At 40.7% G+C, this 22,844-nt stretch overlaps 2 pseudogenes; one reads left to right on the top strand and one right to left on the bottom strand.

The window, feature by feature from the left end:
- The first annotated feature begins 10,844 nt into the window (after window positions 1-10,844).
- LOC101051961 (ribosome biogenesis protein NOP53 pseudogene) lies at window positions 10,845-13,791 on the top strand (annotated as a pseudogene).
- A 5,280-nt stretch (window positions 13,792-19,071) lies between these two features.
- LOC120364585 (non-histone chromosomal protein HMG-17 pseudogene) lies at window positions 19,072-19,342 on the bottom strand (annotated as a pseudogene).
- Between the last annotated feature and the right edge of the window lie 3,502 nt (window positions 19,343-22,844).

Raw genomic sequence — 22,844 nt, forward strand, 5'->3', positions numbered from 1 at the left:
GGGTAGAGTATTGGACCTAAGAGAAAAGATGACATGAATCTCAAGCCATCTTTTGTTTCATATGATGCTTTCCCAACTTCTCCATTCAGTGTTCAGGCACTTGCTGAGAAACCTCAGGGACGATGTGCATATTTTCATTTTATAGCAGATTATATAACATTATAATTTACACATTTGCCACCTCCTCTTCTTTCCTCTCCCACCTCCAAAGTACCAAAGAGTGCAAAAGTCCTCAGTGGCAGGGACTTTAATGATCTATTTTATTTTTTGAGGTGGAGTCTCGCTCTGTCACCCAGGCTGGAGTGCAGTTGCACGATCTTGGCTCACAGCAACCTCTGCCTCCCAGGTTCAAGTGATTCTCATGCCTCAGCCTCCCAAATAGCTGAAAACGTTGGATTATAGTATTTCTGGACTTGAGAGACATAATTACAGTTATAATTACAGGTGCTGGCCACCACGCCTGGCTAAATTTTGCATTTTTAGTACAGACGGGGTTTCACTACGTTGGTCAGGCTGGTCTCGAACTCCTGACCTCAGGTGATCCGCCAGCCTCTGCCTCCCAAAGTGCTGGGATTACAGGTGTGAGCCACTGCACCTGGTCTGACAATCTTTATTTTAATTCCAGTGCCTAGCACAGTGCCTACTATATAGGATTTCCAAGAAGTGTTTGCTAAACAAATTAATGAATAAGGCAAATTTGAAGTTCAAATTTACAAAATGTTATAAAATGGGGTATCGATTAATTGTATAAGACTAAAAATTAAAAATTTTAGGATTGTATTGGCAGATGTATGCTGTAATTTAAAGAAAATTGTGTTGCTGGCCCATTATGAAATTGCTTCATAAATTCTGTAATATATCTCAAAACCTAGAGATTTCATTGATTTACTTTTTTCTTTATCTGATTTGTCCATACATACTGATAGTTCATCTTACACAGGGTCTCTCATATCTGTTGCTTTGGTCCTTTCCCATTTCCTTAATCAGCTCTCTCCATTGCTTTCCTCCACGTGGATTCTTGTGACAGCTATCTATTCTCCCATCCCTCTTCTCCTCCCCCTTCGCCTTCCCCTGCAATCCATCCTGCTCTCTGTTATCGTGTTGCTCATATGCTTAGGAATTCGCAGTGCCTTCCTATTGCTTAAATGTTGACCTTCAGTCTTCTTACTATATCCCAGTCCCTCTTGGAGCTGGCTTTTTTAGGCTAATCCTGCTAGGAGCTTAAATATCCCTGTTATAGACCACATGGTCTACTCACCAGCCTCTTACTCAGATTCTCCTTCCTGCTTCATATACTACCATTCTCCTTCCAACTAGAAATACTGTCTCCTCTCTTTTCCTTAATCCAAATCCTACCCCCCAATTTTCAAATTCTAGGATACGTTATTCTCTTATGAAATCTCCCTAGGTCACTCTCTTTCCTTTCTCTGATGTTTTCTGTTGCTCAGTATTATGAGTTTAGTGCTAATAAACTGTCTTTTACTGTATCTGCATGTCCTGTCCCCAATTACACTTTATGCTCCCCAAGGATGGGGGCTGAACCTCTGTCTTATGACAAATTATCATTTATTTCATGCTAAGTGCAAGGCATGGTGAAAGTGCTTTATTATGCATTTTCCCACGTAATCTATAAAACTGTGTTAGTAGGGGTGTACTGTCATCATCCCTTTTTAGCAGATGAAGATACATAGACTAAAGAGATTTTAAATTTTTCTGAATTCACATAGCTAGAGAGTGGGAGAGCCAGGGTTTGAACAGTCTGTTTGATTATAGTGCTCGTTTGCTTAACCTTAGTTTATACCCTACTTTCTCCCTCTATACTTTGTATCTCTTAAGTAGCTTTGCTATTAATTGATTACAATTCAGAACTCTAGATGATCTACTGGAAAAAGAGCATCTAAGATCTAGGGGTAAAAATGTTAGATTATAGTATTTCCAGACTTGAGAGATGTAATTATAATCATAATTACAATATGTGATTACTATGGCTATCTAGTAAATGCTGCCCCTGGCAATGAAGCAGAAAGAACTTCCTTTCTTTCTTTTCTAAGGAGCAGAGGGAAAACGTCTGGCTAAAAACTGTGACGTTTTGAGTGGAGATGGAGGGAAAGTGGTTTGATTCATTTCTTCACAAGAGAGGGAATGGGGACAAAGAGAAGGTAGAATCCTCTGTGACCCATGACCTGAAGTCCTGTGCGATAGCCTAAGAGTTTTCATACGTGCCTGCAGTTTTAAGTGACTGTCTTCTGGTGGCTCTAGAGTCTAGTCCCAAAACCAGGACAGTAGCTAGGAGCTAAACCAAGCCTATACAGTCAAAACAAAATGAATTACTCAATTCATTAGGACACTAGAAATAAAAAGTTTCATAGGTGGCTTCTGTTTTTGTTCTTTTCAATTTCCTTAGACTCGTGAAGTCCATCCTATCTTCTGGGCATAAATCAACCTCATCTCCTCAAAGCACTTGTGTCTCAATGCAGTACAGGGTCTGCATTGGCTTTATTGTATAACGAGGTTTAGAAAAGAGAAGGGAAAATCAAATCTTGAGTAATACTGTGAAATCCAGAATGCTGTATAAGAAATTCAAGCCCTAAAATATTCATTATAGTATTTGGTCTAGCCAATCTCTTAATTTCTTTTCTTTTCTTTCTTTCTTTTTTTTTTTTTTTCTGAGATGGAGTCTCACTCTGTCACCCAGGCTGGAGTGCAGAGGCACGATCTCTGCTCACTGCAACCTCCACCTCCTAGGCTTGAGCAGTTCTCCTGCCTCAGCCTCTTGCGTAGCTGTGATTACAGGTGTCTGCCACCATATCCAGATAATTTTTATATTTTTAGTAGAGATAGGGTTTCACCATGTTGGCCAGGCTGGTCTCGAACTCCTGACCTCAAGTGATCCACTGCTTTGGCCTCCCAAAGTGCTGGGATTACCAGCCAGCCGTGAGCCATTGCTCTTGGCCTTTAATTTCCTTATTAAAAAGTTTTCTACTCGCTATATTATGATCTTTCCTTCCACCCTACCCCAGGTAGTTCTTAAAAGAACCTCCCCTCCAAAAAAAAAAAAAAAAAAAAAAAAAAAAAGGAAGTATCTTCATTTTTAGGTCTATAGTAAAATTTATTGCAAAAACAAAAGATGCTTGTTATTGTTGCTGTTGCCATTGTGACAAGATATAGATGTAAGTTAGGCTCTATTTAGAAGCTATATCAACCTTAGAATAGTATGAAGTGCATTTTTTTTATTGCAAAGAAGACAACTAGACACAACTTTCAAAAGATGGCCCAGAATGCTTGCTATTCGTTCATATGATGCTAAACTGTTGAACCAAATGTTGGGCATCATGGAGACAAATAGCAGCATGCTTTTCTGACTTCAGTCTTTACATAAATCTGGACAGGTGGTGGCAGGTATTTGGATCCATGCTTGCTTTGTATACTAGAATATGTACATTCTAGAATCTAGAGGGTACAAAGCTGTGCTTTGGGAGAAAGTGAACTTCCAGGATCAATATGACACAGCTTTTTTTTAAAAGGTCTATTTTAACTTGAAAAAATTTGGAGAATGATTTCATATCAAAACAAACATGGAGATGATATAGGATAGTGGGGAGATTTGCATGATTTAGGGGAATAAAAGCATAAGATTTTCAAGAAATTTCTTGTGGCTGATCACAAAGTTCTTAAAAATGTAAATTGTCTCTCATGCTAATTAGATTACTTAAGTTAAAAAATCTTAGATGTTAATTTAGACCATAGACTGGCTAATCCTCAATTGAAAATACAATTTCCCAAAGTCCCCAAGTCTCAAATCATGACTTGGAATAGCTCCTCCCTTATTACGCCAAAAAAAAAAAAAAAAAAAAAAAAAAAAAAAAAAAAAAAAAATTAAAGTACTAGCCAACTACTAAACAAGTATGGTCCAGAGAAAAACTCCCAGCAGACAGCTAGTCTTTGGAAAAATAGTTTATTGTCTTACCATCATGCACCTAAGAACATGACTCCATAAGTTCTTTGTCCTTCATGTAATCCCTATACAAGTTGACTGGTTGCCCCAGAAGTCACAGATGATCAGAGTCAGAGCTCTGCCAGGTCACCTGGATCCATCTTTTCCAAAGAGACTGCTTGACTTATCCGCGACTGCACCATGGGGTCAATTTTTAATCCATCATTTAAATATACAAAGTGCTCTAGGAGATCCAAATATAAATGAAATGCCATCTACTTTATGGAGTCAAGGGACAAGATTGTCAGCTAGAATTCCCCTTATTCTGGTTTTGTTTGCCACACCTTTGTACCCCTGGCACTTCTTGTCAGTTTCTCTCAATTTAAATTTGCAGACGATATTTAATCACAGAGAGAAAAGGTAGTTTGCAAGGAACTTCAGTTTGAGTGGCTGTTTAACTAAGTCTATATAACTTCCTCTTTGGTTATACAACCAAATTTTAGGGGAATGAATATATTTTAAAAAACATATAATTTGGGGGAAATGATGTTTCCAGGAAAGTAGGCTACGTTGAAATTAAATGAAGTGTATTCAAATTTCAGCTTTGTCACTTACTAGTTTTGCAGTCTTGTGAGGTCACTTGCCCTCTCTAAGATCCTATTTGCTCAGAGTAACACCTCACTACTTTACAATGTTGTTGTGAGGTGAATGTTCATGAAATATTGTCCATGAAAGAACCTAGTAAAATGCCTGTGTGTATTACTTACTCAGTAAAGTATAGAGATTCATTGATTCCTTTATTCATTATCTATCCCAAGATTGAAAAAAATGTTGAATGTGTAGAACACCTGGCAGGTCTATCTAATAATTTCTGGGACAGGTTTCATATCACATCTGACTCTACTCCTAGTCAACGATGTTACCTTATACTTCAGAATCTCTCTTTTAGTAGGGTGAAGAATGACAACTCTTTAATCTACTAATTAGAATAATATGGAAGTGCATTTTTTTTTATTGCAAAGAAGACAACTAGACACAACTTTCAAAAGATGGCCCAGAATGCTTGCTATTCATTCATATGATGCTAAACTGTTGATGCTAAACATATGATGCTAAACTTTTAACAAACTAGTTATTGTTAAAAGGTACTTTATATAAATAAGGAAATGCAAAACAAACAAACAAACAAAAAAGATAGTTTATAAAATGTACTGACTTTAGGTATATCTTTATGGCTGAATTGACCTACATTTAGGTCAATTGGCACAAATTTGGACACACCTGAGAAGAAAATAAAGTCTTAACTTGGGGATTTTTGATTGTGGGATGAACAGAGAAGGAAGAACAAAGTTATAACCATAATTCACAGGGCAAAAGCCCAGCTCAGACAGTAGGTATTTGTGGCTTCTGAAGATACTTATATGGCTGTAGCAGAGTCAGGGAAGATCTGTGGATATCTATTCAAAGAAAATGTTCCAGTATCAGAGGTACTCAAACAAAAGACATATTTTGCTCTTAGAAAACACTCTTTTTTTGTGTGTGTGAGAGAAGTTCTCTGTCACTAAAGCTGGAGCGCAGTGGCACAAACATGACTGACTGAAGCCTCAACCTCCTGGGCTTAAGCAATCATCCTGCCTCAACCTCTCGAATAGGTACAACCACAGGTGCATGCCACCATGCTTGGCTAATTAAAAAAATTTTTTTAGAGATGGTGGCCTTGCCATGTTGGCCAGGCTGATCTCAAACTCCTGGGCTCAGGCAATCCTCCTGTCTTGGCCTCCCAAAGTGCTGGGATTACAGGCGTGAGCCACTGCGCCCACCCAAAAGACATCCTTGAATAACATTTTTTATATGTCTGATGATATTCTCATGAGAACTTCCTGGAAGAAATTCATGTAAGTATTTTTGGCAGCAGCATCTCAAAAGAAAGAGAGCCAAAATTGTATGAAATATGTTGGATCATATGAAATTTGTTTTTGAAGGTCAACAATGGTAGCGTATTATTTGGGGGGAAAAAGAAAAAACATCAATGGTAGCATATAGGCTATTGAACATGGTGCAATGTGATATACTTTTGTAAGTGAACTGTGAGTATATTATATGAAACAGTCAGACATTCAAGAAAGACTGTTGTACTCCTACTGCAATAATAATGACTAACATTTATTGGGTGCTGTGCACTCCAAAGGCAGCCTTAGTACTCCAAGATCTGTGCACAGTGCTAATTATTTTACAGGCATCTTCGTTTAAAGTGGACCTTCAGTTCTGTGCAATAGGTATCTTCATTGTTTACAGTTTTTTTTTTTTTTCAGACGAAGAAATTGAGGCTTCAGAGTTTAATGAACTTGCCCAGCTAGTAAATGGCAGAGTAGGACTTAATTCCTAGGTTGATCTGAAAGCGAATCTGTTTCTATTATTAAAGCAAACTGTAAATCACTGAGCAATGCAGTATGTGCAAGGCTGAATGATAGTTGCCTTAGAGGGACAAAATTCTTTAATTCTAATTGTACTTTATCAACAAACTTTATCACTGTAAAATGATGTGCCACAGGCATTCCTCAGAGCATTACAGAGGCAGTGCTCAGCGCTTTAATTTGTAGTCTCTTTCTTTCCTTTTTGTTCCTCATTTTCTTCCTCTCTTACTACTTATTCATTTAATCAACAATATTGATTTAAAGAAATTCCTTTTACACACATTATTAAGGGCCTGCTCTATATAAGGCATAGCTCTAGTCTCTGGGAAAAGAAAGAAGTGTATAAAATGAAAGATGTTAAGGTTCAAAAAGCTCAAAATTGAATGAGAGAGATAGTAATAAAAATAATACAAGTCAGGCCAGATATTATGGCTCATACCTGTAATCCCAGCACTTTGGGAGGTTGAGGCTGGAGGATTGCTTGAGGCCAGGAGTTCAAGACCTGCCTGGGCCACACAGTGAGATCTCATCTCTACACAAAATCTAAAAAAATAGCTGGGTGTTGTGGCATGTGCCTGCGGTCTCAACGATTCTGGAGGTTGAGGCAGGGGGATCTTTTGAGCCCAGGAGGTTGAGGCTGCACAGTGAGCCGTGTTTGTGTCACTGAACTGTAGCCTGGATGACAAAGTAAGACTCTGTCTCCAAAAAAGAAAATATAGGGCTGGGTGCAGTGACTCACGCCTGTAATCCCAGCACTTTGGGAGGCTGAGGCAGGCAGATCACCTGGGGTCAGGAGTTTGAGACCAGCCTGGCCAACATAATAAAACCCCGTCTCTACTAAAAATACAAAAAAATTTAGCTGGGCATGGTAGCACATGCTTGTAATCCCAGCTACGTGGGAGGCTGAGGCAGAAGTGCTTAAACCTAGAAGTTGGAGGTTGCAGTGAAAATATATACAGATACGTGTGTGTATATATAGAATGTATACACACACACATACACACACATATATATATATACATACATACACACATAATACAAGTTCAGGGTACTGCTGTCATAAAAGGAAAACAAGCTAGGGGAACACAGACATATCTCTCTTGTTGCAATAATGCCATTGAAGAATGGCAACTAATTACAATTATTTTTAAGGCATAAGGGGGCTCCTATGTGAAGGAAACTTCTAGTAATTCCTTTTATAGCAGAATAGATATTTGCTAAGTTTTCAGTATCTTTAAATTTGAAATTGAAATGATGAATATTTTTTTTAAAGTGGAGGACTCCTTGAAAGTACTCACATCTCTGCATTTCAGAACTGGTTAGTGTTGAGCTCATTTAATCTGGACTAGAGTGTGCTCCCTGGATCATTTTAAACAGCCCTTTCTCTTTGCCTTTCATCAGTTTGAGGAGCAACAATTTCACAGTATGTATTCTTGAGTTTCCCTTAAGTTGTCTGGTATAAAATACCGGTTCTGAGTAGGAACTTGACTTCGACTCTTTCTGTGTAAAGCTCCACTTTTCGCTTCTGTTCCTAACTTAGTAATTGACAAGGGATTTTTCTAATATTCTAAAATCTGGAGTCTGGGAGGAGATTCTGACCATTTGCTGAGCTCAAGTGGACTACAGTTCATTGCAGATTTACTGGGATCCTTTGTGGACCCCAAGGGCCCGCCTCAAGGTCTTACCTGTCCTCAGAGGATCACTGGGCTGATATGCAGACCACTGCTAGATCACATATCTCACTGATTGAGGGAACTTCGTTGAAATGCTTCTTAAACCAGACTGGAATTCTTTCAGATTAACTCTTGAGTTATATTCCATCTTGCTTCTTTCTTCTTTGTACAAGATAACATCTGGGCTTATCACATCTCTGTAGCTTGAAACTTACTTTTAAAGTTGCACTGGTATTCAGACTTGAAATTATCATCAAATAATGACATTTGTAACTAACCTGCCTAACAAGTCATTGCTGGTCTCCTGAGATGACTGAGGTCACTTGGAAAGCAAAAATCAACATGATTAAATGTAGTCTAAGAGTTAACATTGCATCAGGATTATTCCATGGGTACATCTCCCCTAGGAATGCTTTTTTTAATAACTTGTTCATGAGTTCAATGATGAGGTCAGTTGGGGGAAAGAAAAATTATTGTATTCATTTTATTTATCTAAAATTAATTTTAAAAAATTTCCACATGCAGCATTCTTTTTTTTTTTTTTTTTTTTTTTTTGCCATATTCCACATTATTTTCTACTGTCTTTGTTTCTGGGAAATAGTGTCCTCCAAATTTTTCTTTTCTTTTTTAATTGACGAATAATAATTGTACTCATTCATAGGGTACGTAGTGATGCTTCAATACATAGAATATATAGTGATCAGATCAGGATAATTAGCATATTGTCCTACTAATTTTAATCCTGTCTGATAGTTCTTAATTTGCTTTGCCAACTTGTATTTCCCTAATTTCTACACAAGCTGGGTCTTGGTCCCAGGTCCTGTTTTCTATTGACATATTTTTGTAGTGTTATTATTTAGTTGCTTGGCTTTAAGTATGCTGATAATTCTCACATGCTGATCTCCAGCCAGTGTAACCTTGCTCCTGAACTCCAAACTTATACAGACACTTATCTACCTGATATCTCTATTTGGGTCATGAATAAGGATCTCACATTTAACATATTTAAAATAGGACTTTTAATCCGTCATCCACTTGAGTATTATCTATTGAATCATTCAGATCCTGACAGTGGTCTCTCAATAAATGTTTGTTAAAAATTAGTGAATACTAATGTTTCATGTAAAACATTGGGGGAGGGCTGGGTGTGGTGGCTCACATGTATAATCCCAGCACTTTGGGAGGCTGACGTGGGTAGATCACTTGAGGACAGGAGTTCGAGACCAGCCTGGCCAACAGCAAAACCCCATTTCTACTAAAAAATACAAAAAAATTAGCTGGGTGTGGTGGTACACGCCTGTAATCCCAGCTACTTGGGAGGCTCAGACACAAGAATAGCTTGTAGTATAGTTTGAAGTCAGGTAGCGTGATGCTTCTGCACAGCAAAAGCTATCATCAGAGTGAACAGGCAACCTACAGAATGGGAGAAAATTTTTTCAATCTATCCATCTGACAAAGGGCTAATATCCAGAATTTACAAAGAACTTAAACAAATTTACAAGAAAGAAACAAACAACCCATCAAAAAGTGGGCCAAGGATATAAACAGACACTTCTCAAAAGAATACATTTATGTGGCCAAGAAATACATGAAAAAAAGATCACCATCACTGGTCATTAGAGAAATGCGAATCAAAACTACAATGAGACAGCATCTCATGCCAGTTAGAATGGCAAATATTAAAAAGTCAGGAAACAACAGATGCTAGAGAGGATGTGGAGAAATAGGAACGCTTTTACACTGTTGATGGGAGTGTAAATCAGTTCAACCATTGTGGAAGACAGTGTGGTGATTGCTCAAGGATCTAGAACCAGAAATACCACTTGACCCAGCAATCCCATTACTGGGTATATACTCAAAGGATTATAAATCATTGTACTATAAAACGCATGCACACGTATTGCATGTACTATAAAATGCATGCACATGTATGTTTATTGCAGCACTGTTCACAACAGCAAAGACTTGGAACCAATCCAAATGCCCATCAGTGAAAGGCTGGATAAAGAAAATGTGGCACATATACACCATGGAATACTATGCAGCCATAAAAAAGGATGAGTTCATGTTCTTTGAATGAAGCTGGAAACCATCATTCTCAGCAAAGTAACACAAGAACAGAAAACCAAACACCACATCTTCTCACTCATAAGTGGGAGTTGAACAATGAGAACACATGAACACAGGAAGGAGAACATCACACACCAGGACTGGTTGGGGAGTGGGGGGCTATGGGCGGGATAGCGTTAAGAGAAATACCTAATGTAGATGACAGGTTGATTGGTGCAGCAAACCACCATGGCACATGTATACCTATGTAACAACCCTGCACATTCTGCACATGTACCCCAGGACTTAAAGTATAATTAAAAATAAAAAAAGGAATAGCTTGGACCTGGCAGGTGGAGGTTGTAGTGAGCCAAGATTGCACCATTGTACTTCAGCCTGGGTGACAGAGTTGAGACTCGTCTCAAGAGAGAAAAAATGATCTGGGGAGATGATTTTTCTTCCAACATTCCTTGGAGAAATGAGAGATCATCTAGAGCTCTTCTTCATCTTCCTCTTCTTCAAAGTCACTCATGAAATCATAGAATTAAGAGAAGTTTTAGAAGTCATTTAGTGGTTGCCACTTTGGAATTCCAAATCTCAAAGGGCCTTCAAGATTATTACGGGTTTTTCAAGGTAATTTTAATATTTCAAAAGCCCTAGTATTAGTCATACATTTCTCTGAGATAAGGTTATACTGCACATGCTTTACTTATTATTATTACTTTCTTATTTTGCTGTTTAAAATAAATGATTAGGCAGGATAATTTTCAAAGCATGGAGTTTGAGGCAATAAAGAAAAACAATGAAAAGAGTAGGTTTGTAATTAAACCTAAAAAGCTTCTTCACAGCAAAAGAAATTATCAGCATAGTAAACAGACAACCCACAGAGTGGGTAAAAATATTTGCAAACTACGCATCTGACAAAGGACTAATATGAAGAATCTATAAAGAACTCAAACAAATCAGCAAGAAAAAAAAACCACAAATAAGCTCATTAAAAAGTGAGCAAAGGAGATGAATAGACATTTCTCAAAAGAAGATATACAATCAGCCAAGAAACATACAAAAAAAAATGCTCAACATCATGAGTCATCAGGAAAATGCAAATTAAAACCATGATGAGACACCACCTTACTCCTGCAAGAATGGCTGTGATTAAAAAGGCAAAAAAACCAATAGATGTAGGTGGGGTTCAGTGGCTCACACCTGTAATCCCAGGACTTTGGGAGACCAAGGCAGGAAAATCACTTGAACCCAGGAGTTTGAGACCAGCATGGGCAACATGGTAGAACTCTGTCTCTACCAAAAATACAAAAAATTAGCTGGGTGTGATGGTGTGCAGCTGTGGTCCCAGCTACTTGAGAGGCTTAGGTGGAAGAACTGCTTGAGCCCAAGAGTCAGAGGTGGCAGTGAGCCAAGATTGTGCCTCAGAGCAAGACTGTCTCAAAAACAAACAAACAAACAAACAGAAAACTCCAAACCAAAAAACAAAAACCCAATAGGTGGTAGCATGGGTGTGGTGAAAGGGAACACTTTTACACTGCTGGTGGGAATGTAAATTAGTACAACCACTGTGGAAAACAGTATGGAGATTCCTAATAAAACTAAAAGTAGATCCACCATTCATTCATGCAATCCCACTACTGGGTGTCTACCCAAAGGAAAAGAAGTCATTATATGAATAAGGTACATGCACATGCATGTTTTTTGCAGCCCAATTTGCAATTGCAAAGATGTGGAACCAAGCAAAGTGCCCATCAACCAACCAGTGGATAAATAAAATGTGGTATATAGGCACTATGGAATATGACTCAGCCATAAAAAGGAATGAAATAATGTCTTTTGCAGCAACTCAGATGGAACTAGAGGCCATTATAATAAGTGAAGTAACTCAGGAATGGAAAACCAAATACCATATATTTTCACTTGTAAGTGGGAGCTAAACTATGAGGACTCAAAGACATACAGAGTGATTTAGTGCACTTTGGAGACCTGGGGTAGGGTGGAGGTTGGGAGGGACGTGAAGGATAAAAGACTACATATTTGGCACAGTGCACACTTCTTGGCTGATGGGTTCATTAAAATCTCAGAATTCACTGCTAAAGAACTCATCCGTGTAACCAAAAACCACTTGTACCCCAAAACTATTTGAAATAAAAAAGAATAAATTAGAAAAAATAGCTTAAAAAAAAAAGAGCAGGTCTGAATTCAGGCAGATATAGATTCCAACCTTGTCTCAGCTACTCACTGCATTTGTGTGTTTGAGTAAGTTAATAAACCCTTTAAAGCCTCGGTTTCCTGACCCTTAAGATTGGGGTAATAGGGCTGTTCTTCCCGCGCCGTAGAGTAGTTGTGGGCATTGAATGAAATATGCATGTACAGTGTATATCATCTTAGCTAACCCTTTATAGTCCTATCACTACTACAGTGCGGATCATGGGGAAAACACTGTGCAATTCCTATGTTGCAGAGGATGTTGAGAGCTACTGATCCAATTCAACCTCACTTTCAGCACAGCTATCCATGCCCCATGTTTTTGGATAGATAGATATAAACTACATTGGATCACTTACTATGAGGAATTAAATAGGGAGGAAGGAAAGACTAAGTGGTAGTTGTAGGTAAGATTATTTGCTCGGTATCAAAAACTTCAGGAAATTTTTGTTAGACAACTTTTGAAGAAAATCATAACCTTTCATCTCCCCACCAGGCACCTTGCAACTGCTCCTTTCACCTCAACTTCACCGGCACTGAGGATCATTATTAAAAAACAACCAAAACAAGACACAATATTAAAACTTGGCTCACTTAGGGTTAGATTCTTCCTTTGACAAGACGGTGGTGGGAGGCGGTGGCGCTGGTGGGAAGTAAGCTCGAAAAGTGATGACGATTGTGGCTTCCTGGGGCTGTGGCCCACTTCAGTGGACCGAGCACTGAGGCAGTAGTGGCGAGGCCCAAGAAATAAGTGCGGCTGGCAGCAGCTCGCTCAGGATTCGCTGGGGCTGGAGGTTGACCAGTTCCTGGAAGATGTGCGGCTGCAGGAGCGCATGAGCGTGGCTAGTTGTCAGAGGTCCCGAATGAAAAACGCTTCTTAATGGACACTGGCTCCCAGGAAAAAGGGCTAAGAAGAGAACCAAAGTCCAGAAGAAGTCACTGCTTTTCAAGAAACCCCTTCGGGTTGACCTCATCCTCACACATCCAAAGTCCCTGCCCCCAAAGGTGTCCTCGCCCACCAGGTCCCCAACGCCAAGAAGCTCAGGCGGAAGGAGCAGCTCTGGGAGAAGCTGGCCAAGCAGGGCGAGCTGCCCCGGGGAGTCCCGCAGGGCCCAGGCCCAACTCCTCAACTCTCCTGCAGCCACCACGGCCAAGCTCGGGCCCCAGGACACCGTGGAGCGGCCCTTCTACGACCTCCGCGCCCCAGACAACACCGCTGGCCAGGCCGTTGGTTGGCCAGGATGCGCTTTTCCTGGAGCAGACCAAGAAGAAAGGAGTGAAGCGGCCACCACGCCTGCACACTAAGCGGTCCCAGGCCCCCGCCCTGGAGGTGGCGCCTGCCGGAGCTTCCTGCAGCCGGTCCTTTGAAGACCACCAGACCCTGCTCCCAGCGGCCCACGAGGAAGACCGAGCAGCAGCAGCCGCGGTGGGAGGAGGCTGCGTGCACAGCAGGCCGCGTTGCGGGCGGCCTGGCTCCGGCACCAGGAGCTGTTCCGGCTGCGCCTGATCAAGGCCCAGGTGGCCCTGAGGCTGGCGGAGCTGCTGCGGCGGCCGGAGGCCCAGACGGACCAGCCCCGAAGGCTGGGGCGGATCACGTGCTAGGCACCCAGACAGGGACCTACAGCTCAGGTCGGAGCTGACCGACTCGCTCGGGACCCTGAAGCCCGAGGGCAGCAAACATCTTTGGAGACCGGTTCAAGAGCTTCCAGAGGAGGAATATGATCTAGCCTGGAGAGAGAGCCAAGTTCAAGCCCAAGTACAAGGTGAAGCTGATGGAGAAATGGGTGTTACACGAGATCCAGCTGTAGCTGTCATCAGACGCCGGAGCCCCGCCCTTCAATAAAAAGTCCCTTCTAGCCCCCACCTCCCCCCAAAAAAACAACAAAAATCTTGGCTCACTTAAACAAAATGGTGGTTGAATGTTTTAATTTGCATTTTTTGACTCCCATCCTTCAATTTTAGCAGAATAGTGTTTTTTTGGCATGGCGCAGCCTCTCGCTGAGTATCCCCTGAAAAGATCAATGCAAACGTCACTCCATAGGCTGCTGCCCTTGGCCATTTGAACCAAATTGGAAAGGTCAGCCATAACATAGAGAAATGTTTGTGTGCACATGAAAAATCTACCTTGCAGCCAATTGAAACTCAATAACATTTAAAAAAATTGACAGTGATTCATGCCTGTAATCAGCACTTTGGGAGGCCAAGGCGGGCATATCCCTTGAGGTCAGGAATTTGAGACTAGCCTGGCCAACATGGCGAAACCCCATCTCTACCAACAAATACAAAAATTAGCCAGGCATGGTGGCATGTACCTGTAGTCCCAGCTACTCAGGAGGCTAAGGTGGGAGAATCGCTTGAACCCAGGAAGCGGAGGTTGCAATGACAGAGTAAAACCCTGTCTCAAAAAAAGAAAAAAAAAATCAACAAATGTGTGGTGGGTGGGATGGGACAGTGAAGCATGCTCATTAAGCTATTTCCTGAAGTTATACTCGCAGGAAGTTGTGCTACTTTCATTTATAAAAATGTTTTTTGAATCAGCCTGTAATATTCGAATGTGATACCATAAGAAGAAGAGGTCCCTTTAGTTTTTAAACTTATGGTTGGAATGGAGTAATGCAAATTAACAAGTGTTTAAGAAAGATTAATCTAAGAGTGTGATAAGTTGGGTTGTTGAGGGGATGAGCTGTACGTGAGGGGATGAAAATCCTTCCTAGGTTGGACACCATAACAGAAATGAAGGTCGACATATAAAGTAAAATAAGAGCGCACAACACAAAACAAACAGGATTGTTGAAGTTTCAAGGAAAAAATATAATACCAAAATTCTGGGTTTCAAGAAGAGGAAGGATAACAGCATGAGTTATTTAATTTTGCTGGGCTTCCGGTTCCCACATTTGTAAGATGAACAAAGGAAACATCTGTGCTTTCTTTCCTCTGGGTTTGATATGAGAATCACATGCTGTTTGTGGAAATCATACCTTTTTTTTTTTTTTTTTGCGACAGAATCTCGCTGTGTCACCCGGACTGGAGCACAGTGGTGTGGTCTTGGCTCACTGCAACCTCCGCCTCTTGGGTTCAAGCGATTGTCTCAGCTTCCGGAGTAGCTGAGATTACAGGCATGTGCCACCGCACACAATTAATTTTTGTATTTTTAGCAGAGACGGGATTTCACTATGTTGGCCAGGCCGATCTTGAACTCCTGACCTCAGGTGATTGCCCACCTCGGCCTCCCGAAGTGCTGGGATTACAGGAGTGTGCCATCGTGCCCAGCCAGAAATCTATACTTTTAAGCTGTATATATTTTAAGCTGGATGGTGGAATAATCATAGTAATGAAGAGGCATGAGAATGATCAGGAGTTTGCTATGAAAAAAAAAAAAAGGAATGAAGACCAAAGAATAAAAACAGAAGACACTTGTTGAGAACCTACTGCATGTCTGGCACTGGGCTTAGCACTTGGATACATAAAATCTCATTTCATTTTCCCTAGGACTCTGAGATGGGTGTTACACTCTTCCCATGTTTTCACAAAGAATGCTGATGTTCATAACTTCTCCAAGGTCACATGGCCAGTAGATTAAGCCGTGGGAGTGGCAGAACATTGACTGAACTCCGAAGGAAGCAATGAGGATACGTACGCAGTGGTTGCATACTGTGTTTTTAACATATCTGAACCTGCTCAGGCTCAGTGACACAGGAGAGTAATGCCTATGATTTTTTTTTTTCCGTGTACCAGGTCTAATGGAAGACGAAAATCAGAGGGGAGTGGTACACTTCCACTTCTTCTCCTTTTCAACAGACCTGGAGGTGGCTTCCTTTATAATTGCAGCCTTGATGTTGTACCTAGGAAGCCTTGTTGGAAACTTCACCACTGAGCCCACAGTCTGACAAGATGACTTCCTTCATATTCCAATGTACTTTTTTGTTGTTGTTGGCATTGACTATGTTGGAAATTGGCTACTCCACCAACATTTCTCCTGCAACACTGGCTAGCATCCTTTCCATGGGGAAGATACTTATCTCTCTCCCTGGCTATGGAACTCAGATGCTCTTTGTCATCCTTTTGAGAGGATCTGAGTGTGTCTTGCTTGCTGTCATGGCCTATGACAGGTATATGACTATTTGTCATCCATTCAGTTATAATCTCATCGCAAGTGGGTAGCCCTGTGGGCAGATGATTTTGGGTCCTTTAAGGCTGGAATTCCTGTTGTCACTGTTTTTGACTATTCTGATCTGACACCTTCCATTCCATGGCCCAATGAAACCTACCACTTCTTCTGTGACATGCCTAAAGTAAGTGCCTGGTCTGTGCAGACACCACATGCATGAGGCAGCTGTCTGCCATTGTGGGCACTGTCATCGTCCCCTTCCTCCTTGTCTGCTTCCCCTATGGCTGCCTTGCAGCCACCATCTTGAGGATGCATTCAGCTAAGAGAAAGCACCAGGCCTTCTCCACCAGTTCCTCCCACCTCATTGTGGCTCTCCTACAGTATTGGTGTTGCATCCTCATCTGCCTTTGCCCCAGCTCTAGTTACTCATCAGAGGAGAGCTGGGAGATATCTGTTGTTTACACCTTTTTCTCCTTGTGCAGAATCCTATGATCATATGGAACCAAGAGGTAACATGCACTAGACAGACATGTGGCAAGAATGTCCTTGTTTGAAAAGCCAGAAATATTCCTTCTTAAAAAATATTCCCCAAACTAGAAGGACATGATCTAAGGGACAGGAAGCTCAAAGACAAGAAGGAAGAAGTGGAGCATGTGGGAGCCAGTCATAATCCCAAAGACACAATCCAAAAATCTTGAAAGATCAAAATCCCAAAAAGATAATTCTGAAAAAAGAATTTCAAAATTATTTAAAAGATAATTATTTACTTTTGTAACAGGAGATTTATTTGAGAAACATAAAAGCACTACAGAATAGGGCACTTTACACAATAAAATAGGCAATAGTAAGATACATATTTTTGCAAGCACAAGCACTCAGGTGCACTAATGACAATCACATGAGTATGACAGTTATGAGCAGATGAACCATATTTATAAAAAAATAGCTCGTGTAACTTCAGTCATCTGAAATATTGTAGGGACAACCTAAGTCTTTTGACGAGATGGACCCAAAACCACAGTGATTGCTCATGCAATCACTCCAAGAGCTGAGATCTTGAGAAATTTTACCTTTCACAAAAGTAGATGTACAAAAAGGACATGTCATCATTTGTTGAGGAAGTTTTAACACTTTTATGTTACGCACAATGCTTACACACAAAGTTAATTTTGCAATAATGCACTTTTGTGAGGTCAAATTTGTAAAAAATGCATACAATAAATTAGAACTCACTAAACATCTTTACAAAATGTATACTTCCAGTATTGGAAATGATGCAAAGATAAACTACATAGCATAGGGAATTGTAAAAAATAATGCTGGCAATTTAAAATTGCGAGAAAAAACTAAAAACAATAAACAAAACTAAAATGAAAGTTTGACATATGAAAATGCATATTTCAGGGTAGATGATGGGCAATTACACAAAGGAAGTCCGTAAGAGCTAACTTTCATAACCATTAACTACATTTTGAAGTCTTGCATTGCAATAAATAGCTGCTTTTTTTTTTTCTTTTAGGACATGGCTCTTCTTGGAGAATACATTCGCATTCATTTTCTTTTTTTCCAAGCCAAACTGTATCCAGCTTTTTTTTTTTTTTGAGACGGAGTTTTGCTCTTGTTACCCAGGCTGGAGTGCAATGGCGCGATCTCGGCTCACCGCAACCTCCGCCTCCTGGGTTCAGGCAATTCTCCTGCCTCAGCCTCCTGAGTAGCTGGGATTACAGGCATGCGACACCATGCCCAGCTAATTTTTTGTATTTTTAGTAGAGACGGGGTTTCACCATGTTGACCAGGATGGTCTCGATCTCTTGACCATGTGATCCACCTGCCTCGGCCTCCCAAAGTGCTGGGATTACAGGCTTGAGCCACCGTGCCCGGCGCATCCAGCTTTATTAAAGATGCTTTCCATAAACAGTCATGGTATTTCAGACAGGACATGGGCAGACAATTGTTAACAGTATACAACAACTTTCAAACGCCCTTCTTCGACAGATTGCCAAAAATCAGAAAGCCACTACAAAACTCATTGAAGTCTTCATTCGATGCTCTGAACAGGAAAAGTTTAGAGTGAGGGTTGACATTTCACATTCAGCATGTTGTTTAACAGCTTTTCACAAGCCGACCTTGACTTTCAGGAAGTGAAATGAAAATTGCAGAATTTCTCTGAAGATCCACAATTTACAGATGGAACCACTGCTCTTCTGACAGGTGCCATCTCAGTGGCATCACTGGCAAGTCCAGATTGCCTGACACACTGGTAACCAATGACTGGGGGTCAGGTCCCAACAGATGTCTGGGCTTAAGGGAGTTAAGTCTATGCTGAAAGACAGAAAGGGAGAAGAGCACATAAAAATGAATTTGTTTTTCTATACCACAAGGCTTTTGTGCTAAGATGGCCATGTGTGTCAAAGTCAGGGAATCCCTTCTCCTGGGAGCCAAGAGGAAGTCTCTCAAAACTAGAAGGAAAAGGTGTTTTCCCCACATCAATCCAGCTTTAGAGACGTTCTATTAATGACATATGCCCTTTCCCTCCAAAACGACAATGACATGTTCTGTGTGCTGACAACATAGCTTAAAAACATTAAAACAAAATTCTACATTTTTATAAAACTTGAAAACAATAATATTTCAAACTGTACAGTCACCAGAAGTACAGTTATAAAAAATGCACACGCTTCACTTGGCATCTCCAGCACCTTCAGCTTTCTGTGCCCGTTCTGTTTTGGTATCTCTATTTTCTGTAGGGTTATTCCCCTCCTTGTGCATCAGATTTTACTTTTTTTTCTTTGGATACCTTCTCTCCCTTCTTTGCAGGGACCTTTTTAGGCCTGGGCTCTGGCTTTGGAGGAGCAGGTTTAGCAGATGACCTCGCGGATCTTCTCTGTGGTTCTTCCTTCACCTTGGCTTTATCTCCCTTAGCATCCCCTTCAGCCTTTCTCTTGGGCATGGTGGCAGCAAGATGGTGGCAGGACATTGGCACTGGGCGTGGGATGCAGTAGGTGGCTGGCTTTGGTTGTTCTGGGTTGTTCTCGCCTCTTCTTCACATCGCTCTGTTCATCTTCATTTTCTAGGTAGTGCTGCTTTTTTGGAAATTCTGTGATTCTATATATGTGGGCATAAGAATTCTCTATTAAATTTTTTCATCTTCTGTGCCATCCCTCTATGTTGTTTTGGGCATGTGGAAATCCATATACTTATATGCAGACCATAAATTTGGCAGAAACAATACTTATTAAACAGCAACACCATTGGGTGCCTTCTTATCTTACCTTGCACATAATTATTTTCGAACCAGTCGGTATCTTCACTGGTTTCTTAGGGCAAATGCAACTTTAATTTATTAAAAGTTTGTAGAAAGTCATCAGCTGGAAGGAATGCCAATGCTGGCACATTATTCATACACTGAAGTTGTCATTGCCAGATTACGTGGCCAATTCAGTCATCTGAATTTTTCACCAAATGCATTGGGATGCATTTTTTAAAAAAAGATTTTTATTGGTGACATCTTGAAATTCATTTTTAGAAGTCTTGATTGTATCTAATTCCAAATATGTCAAAACTAGGGAGACTGATGGTGTAACTCTGAGTCTGAGGCCGACAGGAACCTGGGGGCTGCTAGTGAGTCCTGGGGTCCAAAGGCTGCTGGCCAGGAGTTCTGATGTCTAAGGCATCTGAAGAAAAGTGTGTTCCAGATCTCAGAGAGAGGCCAGTTTGCTATAGTTTTTTTGTTTGTTTGTTTGTTATTTGTGTTTTTTTGAGACAGGGTCTTGCTCTGTCACCCAGGATAGAGTGCAGTGGTGTGAAATTGGCTCACTGCAACCTCCACCTCCTGGACTCAGGTGATCCTCCCATCTCAGCCTCTCGCACAGCTGGGACTACAGGCATGCACTAACGTGCCTGACTAATTTTTTCTCTTTTTCGGGGTACGGATAGGATTTTTTTCCATGTTACCCATGCTGGTCTTAAACTCCTGGGCTCAAGCAATTCACCCGCCTCAGCCTCCCAAAGTACTAGGATTGCAGGCATGAGCCACCACACCCAGCCTGCCTTCTGTATTTGTGAGCTCTCCGGGTCCCTAACTCATTGGATGGTACCAGCTGACATTGAGGACGGATCTTTCCCACCTGGTTCACGCAGACTCACACACTAATTTCCTCTGGGAACACCCTCACAGACAGCTAAAATAACACTTCAGCAAGTTTCTAGGTATCTCTTAATCCATAGCAGGTTTCTAGGTATCCCTTAATCCAGACAAGCTGACAACTAAAATCGAGTCCACAAAATCTGCCCTTGTCAATTTGGCAGCCATATTAATCTCTTTAAGCCATAGTTAATTTCCAGATAGGAACTATAATAAGGTAATAGTTCTGCCTAATGTGATACAGTTGTCACACGATTGTGATTTTGGGGAATTTAAACATAAGGAATTTGAGTTTAGAAATTTTGATCTTTCAGGATTTCAACCTTTGGGATTATGTATGGTGTTCAGGATTGTGATCCAAACCCCTTAATGGCTGTCTTGGCGTATGAAATGCTGATCAGCGCTAATTCCTCCACTTTTTATTAGATTCCAATGACGAATTTCTGGATTGATTCCTACCAGAAGAAATAATTCAGGGCAAGTCCATAGAGTAAAGTGAAAGCAAGTTTGTTAAGAAGGTAAAGGAATAAAAGAATGGCAACTGCATAGGCAGAGCAGCAGAATGGACTGTTTGAACAGGTGAATTATTCGTAAGTTTTTTGGGAAAGAGGTGAGCAATTTCAGGAACTGAGGTTTCCTCCTTTTTTTAGCCCATCTAGGGTAACTTTCTGACATAGCCATGGCATTTGTAAACTGTCATGGCACTGGTAGTATGGCAGGCCAGGTCTCACTAGCACAGGCCTCCATTACAACTGTTCCAGCACTGATTGAGTAGCTAGGTTAAACATTAAAAGCTGACTGAGCCAGTGCCCTTATACAAAGCCTGGAATATAACAAAGAGCCCACTAAGAGTTTTGCCTAGGATTTCCTGGGTCTTGAAGCATGACAGGCTAATGAAGGAATTCTTAACAGGATCCTTTGAGGATTAAACAAGTTTTATTGGGAATCTGAAGAAATTCCCCAGGCCTCCACAAACAAGTTTATTGGAGTCTAAAGGAACTCCCCAAACCTTTATGATTTAGCAGGAGGCAAGATAAGAGTTATCACCTCAGCACCTAGCCCATTTAGATTAAGTAAATTTACTGAGGCTCCAGACAAAGGTCTTCAAGACTCAGATCTTAGTTACAGATTAAAAGAAGTTAATCATGATCACTTATGTCTTTCGATGAATGCACACTTACATGTAGACATATAACTTAGAAGGCATGTAAACTCTGAAAAACTAATTTTAAGTTTGGTCTGGTGATAATTTCCAGGTCTTCTCCCTTTAACCAGTTACAGAAATGAAAATTCTCTTCCTCCTCCATTCCATCTGCATCTCCTTAATTGGGCCCAGCGAAATAGTAGCCCGACCTTCAGTTTGGTCAGGGAATAGTAGAAGTGTCCTCTAGCATGCTAATGCATTATAATTAGTGTATAATGAGCAGTGAGAATGACCAGAGGTCACTTTCATCACATTGTCATTTCAGTTTTGGTGGGATTTGGCTGGTTTATTTACCACATCCTGTTTTATCAGCAAAGTCTTTGTGACCTGTAATTTGTACTGACCTCTTGTCATGGCCTGTGTCTTAGAATGCTTAACCTCCTGGGAATACAACCCAGTAGGTCTCAGGCTTATTTTACCCAGCCCCTATTCAAGATGGAGTTGCTTGATTCAAATGCCTCTGATACTTCCACGTCCACCAAACTCCTCTTCCACCTTAGGGCTTAGAATGAGGACTGAACAGGAAGGTCAGTGAGGAAAAGAATGAATGAATGAATGGATGAATGGGTTGGTGGGAGCAGGTGGTAGAGTGGATGCCATCCTGTTTCCTCTTTTGAGAGCCTACATCCCTGAAGGCATGCAGATCCAATGGATTCACATATCCAACTGTCTCTTTGACCCTTCTCTTTGTCTTTTAAGGCCAAGCAAAGTTCCGCCTTAAGGAAATCTGTCTGGCAACTCTATCTGGTGGTGATCTTTCTTTTTTCATTAAATCATAAATCTTTCTATAAACCGAGTTTCATATGTTTTGGTACTGCCTCTATAATAGGCCTATAATGCCCTTTGGATCTGAAGAAATGGCTTACTTTTTCCTACGTATTTTCTGGCACAGTGTTGGGCACATAGTAAGTGCTTAGCCTTAGGGTCCAGGGCAGAAACTTGTGCTCTAATGAGCTCTAATCTTTCCTTTATGTAAAATGGGGTTAATAATAATGACAGCTTTCCTACCTCAAAGGATTGGAATGATAGTCAAAGGAGATAATGGGTATGCAAAAATATAATAGGAAAGTACACAATAAGACATGTCTGTGTGTTTGTGTGTGT

This window comes from Saimiri boliviensis, chromosome 6 (assembly GCF_048565385.1).
Source record: "Saimiri boliviensis isolate mSaiBol1 chromosome 6, mSaiBol1.pri, whole genome shotgun sequence".
Classification (NCBI taxonomy): domain Eukaryota; kingdom Metazoa; phylum Chordata; class Mammalia; order Primates; family Cebidae; genus Saimiri; species Saimiri boliviensis.